Below are 6,612 nucleotides of genomic sequence, written 5' to 3' on the forward strand. Positions count from 1 at the left end.
TCCACCTTAAGGCATGGAAATTCTGATATCCTTTTAAGGATAAACCCATTAGAGGCCAACTTAAGGTACAAAGAGACAAATTTTGTCCACCTTAAGGCATGAAAATTTTGATATCCTTTTAAGGATAAACCCGTTAGAGGCCAACTTAAGATGCAAAGGGACAAATTTTGTCCACCTTAAGGCATGAAAATTTTGATATGCTTTTAAGGATAAACCTGTTAGAGGCCAGCTTAAGGTGCAAAGGGACAAATTTTGTCCACCTTAAGGCATGGAGATTTTGATATCCTTTTAAGGATAAACCCGTTAGAGGCCAACTTAAGGTGCAAAGGGACAAATTTTGTCCACCTTAAGGGATGAAAATTCTGATATTCTTTTAAGGATAAACCCATTAGAGGCCAACTTAAGGTGCATAGGGACAAATTTTATCCACCCTAAGGCATGTAAATTTTTATTGATCAGCTTAAGTTGTAAAAGGATAAATTTTGTCCACCTTAAGGCTTGGAAATTTTGATATTCTTTTAAGGATAAACCCATTAGAGGCCAGCTTAAGGTGCAAAGGGACAAATTTTGTCCACCTTAAGGCATGGAAATTCTGATATCCTTTTAAGGATAAACTCATTAGAGGCCAACTTAAGGTATAAAGAGACAAATTTTGTCCACCCTATATAAAGAGACAAATTTTGTCCACCCTAAGGCATGGAAATTTTGATATCCTTTTAAGGATAAACCCGTTAGAGGCCAACTTAAGGTGCAAAGGGATAAATTTTGTCCACCTTAAGGCATGAAAATTTTGATATCCTTTTAAGGATAAATCCGTTAGAAGCCAGCTTAAGGTGCAAAGGGACAAATTTTGTCCACCTTAAGGCATGGAAGTTTTGATATCCTTTTAAGGATAACAGATATCCTTTCATGGATTAACCCGTTAGAGGTCAGCTTAAGGTGCAAAGGGACAAATTTTGTCCACCTTAAGGCATGAAAATTTTGATATCCTTGTAAGAATAAACTCGTAAGAGGCCAGCTTAAGGTGAAAAGGGACAAATTTTGTCTATCTTAAGGCATGAAAGTTTTGATATCCTTTTAAGGATAAACCCGTTAAAGGCCAGCTTAAGTTGCAAAGGGACAAATTTTATCCACCTTAAGGCATGGAAATTTTGATATACTTTTAAGGATAAACCCGTTAGAGGCCAACTTAAGGTGCAAAGAGACAAATTTTGTCCACCTTAAGGCATGAAAATTTTGATATCCTTTTAAGGATAAACCCGTTAGAGGCCAGCTTAAGGTGCAAAGGAACAAATTTTGTCCACTTTAAGACATGGAAATTTCGATATCCTTGTAAGGATAAACCCTTAAGAGGCCAGCTTAAGGTGCAAAGGGATAAATTTTGTCCACCTTAAGGCATGAAAATTTTGATATCCATTTAAGGATAAACCCGTAAGAGGCCAGCTTAAGGTGCAAAGGGACAAATTTTGTCCACCTTAAGGCATGGAAATTTTGATATCCTTTTAAGGATAAACCCGTTAGAGTCCAACTTAAGGTTCAAAGGGACAAATTTTGTCCACCTTAAGACATGGAAATTTTGATATCCTTGTAAGGATAAACCCGTAAGAGGCCAGCTTAAGGTGAAAAGTGACAAATTTTGTCCACCTTAAGGCATGAAAATTTTGAGATCCTCTTAGTTGTAGGCTTGGAGAACTTTGGCATTCCAAATCCTATTGAAGAAACTCTATTTCTTTTCGACGGGTTGCCCCCATTGAGTCACAAATATTTAAGGTAAGTCCAAATTTAATTAGAATAGTTTCATACTTGGTATCAATATGGTAGATACTGCAGGAACATATATATTTTTTTGATACTCATGCAACTGAACTTAGAGTGAAATTCCAAGAGCCTAAGTACCTCAGTAAAAAGGATCAAGTTACAATGTAGTTCTGGGTGAGTATTTTTTTTGTGTCCTAACTTTTGCCTAGACCGCATCTTTTGAGATTTTCAACCTAGCGAGCTTTCATCATTTTTTTATATTTTTTTAAGTTTTACACAGTTTATACTCATGCGGTCCAAGAGTGGCCATGCAGTCTATACTCGTGCCTTAAGGAGTGTACATGCAGTTTATACTTGTTCCTTAAGGAGTGTACATGCAATTTATACTCGTGCCTTAAGGAGTGTACATGTAGTTTATACTCGTGCCTTAAGCAGTGTACATATAATTTGTACTCGTGCCTTAAGGAGTGTACATGCAGTTTATACTCGTCCCTTAAGGAGTGTACATGCAGTTTATACTCATGCCTTAAGGAGTTTCATCTTCCTTCAAGGATAGTACTTCTTCAATAACTTGGCGTTGATGGGGCCAACCCTCACACCATCTGTATCGACAAGCTTGTAAGCACCATTTGAATAGGCCTTTTACACGATATACGGTCCATCCCACTTCAAGGTAAATTTTCCCCCAGACTTATAAGAAGTGATAATGGGCCTTATTATTATAAGGACTTGATCTCCAACTTGAAAGCACCTTAAGCAAACCTTTTTGTTGAAAGAACGAGATAGCTGGGCTTGATAACATTCACGATTTTTTTGAGCCTCCAGCCTCTTCTCATCAAGATCTTCTAACTCCGTAAGATGTCACTTAGTATTTTCTTCATCAGTGAGCCCTTATTGAATGACAAGTCTCAAAGAAGGTATTTGACGCTCAAGTGGCAGAACTGCTTCATCTCCAAAAGCAAGTGAGTATGGGGTTGCTTGTGTCGGGGTATGGTAAGTTGTCCTATACGCCCACAAAGCTTCTTCCTTCCAGTCATGCCAGTCTCATTTGGATTTGGAGACGATTTTCTTCAACAAGTTGCATAAAGTTTTATTAAATGCTCTGGCTAGACCATTGGCGGTAGCATGGTACATAGAAGACTTGCGCTTCTTGAAACCAAAAAGATCACAAATCTTATTCATCAGTTTGTTATCAAACATCTTTCCATTATCAGTTATTATATATTGAGGAATTCCAAAGCGGTAGATGATATTTACTCGAATGAAGTTCGCAATATTTTCTTTCTTTACTTCTTTAAGAGAAACAGCTTCAGCCTACTTTGAGAAGTAATCTATTGCGGACAAGATGTGTAAGTGTCCACCAGAAGAGTTTGGTAGTGGACCAACAACATCCATTCCCCAAGCATTGAATAGACAAGACGCTACAGTTGGATGTAGTACTTCTGGGGGTTGATGTATGAAGTTTGCATGGAATTGGCAAGCTTTTCGTCTTCTAGCATAGTCCAAGCAATCTTTCACCATCGTTGTCCAATAATATCCAATCCTTTTAATGTGAAAATGGAGGTTCGGTCCAAACTGATATGATCCACAAACTCCTAAGTACGTTCTTACAAAGCTTGAATTGCTTCTTTCTTTCCCAAATACTGTAAGAGTACTACTTTAAATGATCTTCTGTACAGTGTGTCTTTGTAGTAAAGGAAGTGAGGTGCACAACAATGAATGTTAGTCTTTCTCCTTGGATCTTCTGGAAGTATTCCATAACATAAGTAATCAATGAAGGTTTTCACCAATCTTTTTTTACAGCTTCAGACACGGCAACGAGGTATTCAACCTTATTTTCTACATCCTCACCTAACGGCGGTACTATCCATTCTTGGAGGACAGTAACTTGGGTCTGATTTGGAAGAGTCAAGGTTGAGGCTAAAGCAGTTAGGGCATCAGCTTGCTTATTTTCTCTTCTTGGCACATGTTGGAGGGTTACTCCTCTAAGCCATCCCATCAACTTTTATGCATATTCATGATATAGTCTTAACTCAGGCTTTTAGACTTCATAGCTTCCCAACAGCTGCTTTATCACCAATTGGGAGTCTCTAAAAACTTGTAATTGTAGTTGCTTCATGTCAACATCCATCTCTAATCCGAGTATGAGTGTTTGATACTCAGAAACATTATTGGAGCAATGATTCGTCAAGGTAAAAGAGTAGGGGATGACCTCTTCTTGTGGAGTGACAAACACTACGCCATCACCATTACTATCTCGATGTGTAGCACCATCAAAGTACATTTTCCATAAGGATCTAACTTCAACAGCCATTGCATCTTCATCAGGGAGTTCATCGCTCAGCTCCTAGTCATCAGGTATTGGGTAATCTTCCAAGAAGGCAGCTAATGCTTGTCTGTTGAAATTGAAGGTACCACCTTAAAAGTCGGTCACTTAAGACTGGTTTTGATATCACAAACTTGATGGAATTTGCCCTAGACATGAGACAGACAATATGAGCTTAGAAGTAGTGTTTCATCTTTTGGATAGAGAAAGCCAATGCCAAACATAACTTTTCAATTCGAGAATATTTCAGCTCATTTGGTGTCATCATTCTGCTCAGGTAATAAAGTGAATTTTCTTTTCCTTCACTATTTTCTTGAGCCAGTAGTGCTACAACTGACCTCTCTTGTTCCGCGATGTAGAGTATCAATGGTTTCCCAGGTATAGGTGCCGCAAGAACTAATGGCTTTATTAAGTATGATTTGATACTCTCAAAGGCATTACGACAAGCTTGGTCCCATTTGAAGGAAGTGTCTTTCTTCATGAGATGACTAAATGTTTGATATTTTTCAACCAGGTTTGAGATGAACCTCCTTAAATATGCTAGCCTTCCTTGAAGGCTTTTTAAATCATGAATATTTTGAGGCTCGGGCATCTTCAAAATTGCATCGACCGTGGCTTCATCAATTTCAATTCCTCGATGTTGCACAATGAAGCCAAGAAACTTTTCAGAAGTAACTCCAAAGGCACACTTCAATGGATTCATCCTAAGTTGATATCTTCAAAGTAACTCGAATACTATTCTTAGGTCTTTTAAGTGGTCGTCTCTCTTTCTTGACTTCACCACTAGATCATCCATGTAACATTCAACATTTTTATGGAGCAGGCTGTCAAAGATATTCTACATAGTCCTTTGATAAGTGGAGCCAGTGTTCTTCAAACCAAAAGGCATCACCTTGTAGCAATAAATACCTTTGGGCGTACGAAATGCAGTGAGTTCTTCATTCTTTGGCGCCATACGGATTTGATTATAGCCAGATGAACCACCATGAAGGACATTGCCTCATAACCAGTAGTGGAATCAATCATTAAATCTAGTATGGGGATTGGAAAATCAACCTTAGGGCATACGTTGTTGAGATCTCGAAAGTCGACACAAACTCGAATTTGGCCATTCTTCTTCCGTACTGGAACAATACTTGAAATCCATGTGGGATATTTGAATTTATGAATAAATCCAGCTTCACTGAGTTTGTTAACTTCATTTTTGATCAGTGGAACTAAATTCGGCCTAAAGCATCTTTGGGCTTGCTTAACAGGACGGGCACCATTCTTGACTGCCAACTGATGGACCACTACTTTTGGATCTAAGCCAGGTATTTCCTTATAGCTCCAGGTGAAGACATCCTATATTCTTTGAGTATGTCCATATAAGTGATTTCCTCCTCTACTTCTAGAAATGCACTCAAGTAAGTTGGTCTTGGGTCTTCGTCGGTTCTAAGATTAACTTTTTTCAAGGAATTTATTGTGGCCTTTACTCCTTCTTCAAGTTAAGATGGAGCATCTCCAGCATCTTCCTCCTCTTGAGGATCATCGTCATTGATAGATATGTGGTGACACCAGAAAGTGTCATCTATCTCTCTATTAACCTTTATTTGAGATAAGGTTTCATTCTCATTTTGAATCGTAACATGATATGAGGAGCCAACACTTTTTTCATCCTCCTCACGTTCCTTGGTATAAAACACTGTATGAGCTTTAGCTTTTAATGCCTCATTGCATGAAACCACCAGTTCTGTCTGTCGCCTCATTCTAGAAGGGGTCAAACTTTGAAAATCCTTCTGGATTTTAAATGAAGAGTGCAACATCGTGGTTTGATAAATTCTTTGACGCTTGTTGTTTTTCTTCTTATTTATAGGACCCAACCTTCCGAACACAGAAGTTCTTGTGGTTGATTCTCTAAGTCGATAAAATACGGAGGGTCTTTTATTAGCGGCAGTGGATTATTCTTCCACGGTGATATAATTACTGACTTGCCTTCTTATGGAGATGTAAATTGGAGATGGCTGCGCGTATCCTAGTCCTTCACATGCTTTCCTAGTGTTACCCTCCGACGGAAGTTTGCCCAACCTTGATCGCTCATTAGGATTGTATCCAGCCTTTACAAATAGCTTGTATGCATTTGGATCAAAGCCCTCTTTTGTATGCTTCGTAGGGAGTACCATATCTTATGGTAAATTTTGAGCCACAAATTCCTTTAGTGGCCTTAAGGATGGATTTATTGCATCAATCTTCTTGATAGGTAAAGTTATCTCCTTTAGCACATTATCTTGGGAATTCGATGGGTGATCTTTCTCTTTTCTTACCTTCGGTACGTAATGAAGAACGGGAGTTGCCTTATTTTTCATAGAAGCGACACCTTCTTTATTTGAAGTGGAGAGAGGATTCTTGGTGGCAACTTTTTCGATAGTCACTGCGACCTTCTTAGATGCAAGATCATCATACTTGGTCCTGGTAACATGTTCAACCCTTTTCTCATCCATAACGTACTTTTTTAAGTAGAATTTTGCATCGACAAAATGTGAATCAGC

Source organism: Capsicum annuum, chromosome 7 (genome assembly GCF_002878395.1).
Source record: "Capsicum annuum cultivar UCD-10X-F1 chromosome 7, UCD10Xv1.1, whole genome shotgun sequence".
Lineage (NCBI taxonomy): Eukaryota > Viridiplantae > Streptophyta > Magnoliopsida > Solanales > Solanaceae > Capsicum > Capsicum annuum.